This window comes from Schistocerca gregaria, unplaced genomic scaffold, assembly GCF_023897955.1.
Source record: "Schistocerca gregaria isolate iqSchGreg1 unplaced genomic scaffold, iqSchGreg1.2 ptg001355l, whole genome shotgun sequence".
Taxonomy (NCBI): domain Eukaryota; kingdom Metazoa; phylum Arthropoda; class Insecta; order Orthoptera; family Acrididae; genus Schistocerca; species Schistocerca gregaria.
In genome coordinates this window covers 25,001-27,500 of record NW_026062661.1, presented here as the reverse complement: position 1 = coordinate 27,500, position 2,500 = coordinate 25,001, and the positions used below count along the sequence as shown (strand labels likewise).

At 57.0% G+C, this 2,500-nt stretch overlaps 1 non-coding gene across 1 annotated transcript in view; it reads right to left on the bottom strand.

Moving 5' to 3' along the window:
• Window positions 1-83, bottom strand: part of LOC126330773 (small subunit ribosomal RNA) — a 1,893-nt gene extending 1,810 nt beyond the window's left edge. The window contains exon 1 of the ribosomal RNA XR_007563180.1: window positions 1-83. This exon is cut by the window's left edge and continues 1,810 nt beyond it. This is a non-coding gene — a ribosomal RNA (small subunit ribosomal RNA).
• Between the last annotated feature and the right edge of the window lie 2,417 nt (window positions 84-2,500).

The following is a 2,500-nucleotide window of genomic DNA, read 5'->3' as shown; positions in this document are numbered from 1 at the left end:
TCACCTTAATGCGGCTTGTACTGAGACATGCATGGCTTAATCTTTGAGACAAGCATATGACTACTGGCAGGATCAACCAGGGAGCTGCGTCAACTAGAGCTGAGCAGCCGGCCGCCCGGGAGTGTGTCCCGGGGGCCCGCGCGAACACGCAAGCGTCCGCTCAATTATTCTGCAAACAGGAGGAGGCCGAGCTCCCCTGCACGATACACCTCGAAACCCTCTCAGGTCCCGGCGGCGCGCAGCGCCGTCCTAGGTACTTGGTCGGTTTCGAGAGAGGCGCAATCGCCCGGAGTTAGGCGAGTAGACGGTTTTAGTGCGAACACCCTTGCTCCCAACTGAGCTTGCCGCTGCCGACAGAGGCCCGGGAGCGTGCTGTCGTGGCATTGCCGGCGGGAGACAACACGCGCCACCTATGGTGACCGGCAGCTCCAACGCCAGCGCCACACAAGGGCAAAGCCCCACTTGGGTGCAGAAGCGAACTCTCCCAGCACAGCGCACGCGCCAACACGTCCGCACAACTGCGATACAAACCACCTGCGAGAACCGCTGGGGCGACCGAGCAGCAGACGGCGTCGCGGCGCCGAGTGCCAGGCGGCGGCGCATCCTCAACGCACACAGTCCTCAATCAGACCAGCACACTGCAGATGTCCACCGCGCTTCGCACCGGGCTCGGCTGAACCAACTTTGGCCGCCAGGCGCCGCGTGCAGGGTGCGCCGCAGCGTAGCTGCGCCGCCTGCCGAGCCCGTCGGCTGGCGCTCCTGCCACTCGGCGCCCCCCACCAGCCGCCTGTTGCGCGTGCGCCCACGCAGCGCGCGGCCAACACGCCGGGCGGCCCCCCTTCACCGGCCGGGAACAGTCCCACCAAGCCACCGCCGCGTATCGCTTCATACCCACATGGGCCTAGTCACGTGTGTGGATGTGGCGGGTACCGCTGAAACAACCGGTTAATAGCTGTACCGATCGTCGCCATCACAGATTCACCTCCAGCGTGAACAACCGCTCAACAACGGATTTCCAGTTCATTTGCGTATCTTGGGCAGTAAACGTAGATGTCCACCTACATTTGCGAATTCAACAATTCTTGCATGCCAGGATGTCATGTGTCACGACACGCTACATCAGACCACATACACACTGCGACATGTGCAGAAGAGAACACGTGGAAGGTGGCCCGCGCACGTATGCGATGTCCCTTCCGCGATCCACTGTCAACCGGCATCTGCGGCATGTCCCAGATATGGAACGCGGTCCACCAGGGTAGCACTTTGTGTGAGGCAATACGACAAAGTCGGAATACACGCGTCACTACATCACACGGCTCACGCTGACCTGACCTGACTCACCGCACCACCACCCCCAGCGACCCAGGGTGACATACAATGCGTTCGTACGTTCCTCCCACACGCCTCTACGGCGTACCACAGTGCAACCTAGCTGTTATTGGGAGACGAGACAAGTAGCATCGAGCACAACATATGGAAATTGAGATTCGACACCGTTGGGCACAGCCAGCGTACGGTCACACGTATCACACTACTTCACTCTGTACGTAACTACCGATGATCGGTACAGCGTGTGGGTTACGCGTACGACATCAGCGGACAATGGACACAGACCATACCACGACGTACACTGAGGGCGTCGACATCTGAACGCAACTGAACAGCTGCGAGGCTCATTTAACACTCAAACGCCAGACCGACCAGCTTGAGAGGACGGAGACACAAAGAGAGGGGCAGAGGGGGGGGGGGGCGATATAGTCCTATTGCAGTACAATTGACAGTGGATAGCGGGAATATGTGGAAAGTAAGCAACACTCGCAAGACATCTACATGAGGATAACAACGACACCAGAGATTCCGAGCAGTGAACTATGTTAGGCAAAGGGACAACGTGGGTTAGGTTAAGGGACAACGTGGGTTAGGTTAAGGGACAACGTGGGTTAGGTTAAGGGACAACGTGGGTTAGGTTAAGGGACAACGTGGGTTAGGTTAAGGGACAACGTGGGTTAGGTTAAGGGACAACGTGGGTTAGGTTAAGGGACAACGTGGGTTAGGTTAAGGGACAACGTGGGTTAGGTTAAGGGACAACGTGGGTTAGGTTAAGGGACAACGTGGGTTAGGTTAAGGGACAACGTGGGTTAGGTTAAGGGACAACGTGGGTTAGGTTAAGGGACAACGTGGGTTAGGTTAAGGGACAACGTGGGTTAGGTTAAGGGACAACGTGGGTTAGGTTAAGGGACAACGTGGGTTAGGTTAAGGGACAACGTGGGTTAGGTTAAGGGACAACGTGGGTTAGGTTAAGGGACAACGTGGGTTAGGTTAAGGGACAACGTGGGTTACGTTAAGGGACAACGTGGGTTAGGTTAAGGGACAACGTGGGTTAGGTTAAGGGACAACGTGGGTTAGGTTAAGGGACAACGTGGGTTAGGTTAAGGGACAACGTGGGTTAGGTTAAGGGACAACGTGGGTTAGGTTAAGGGACAACGTGGGTTAGGTT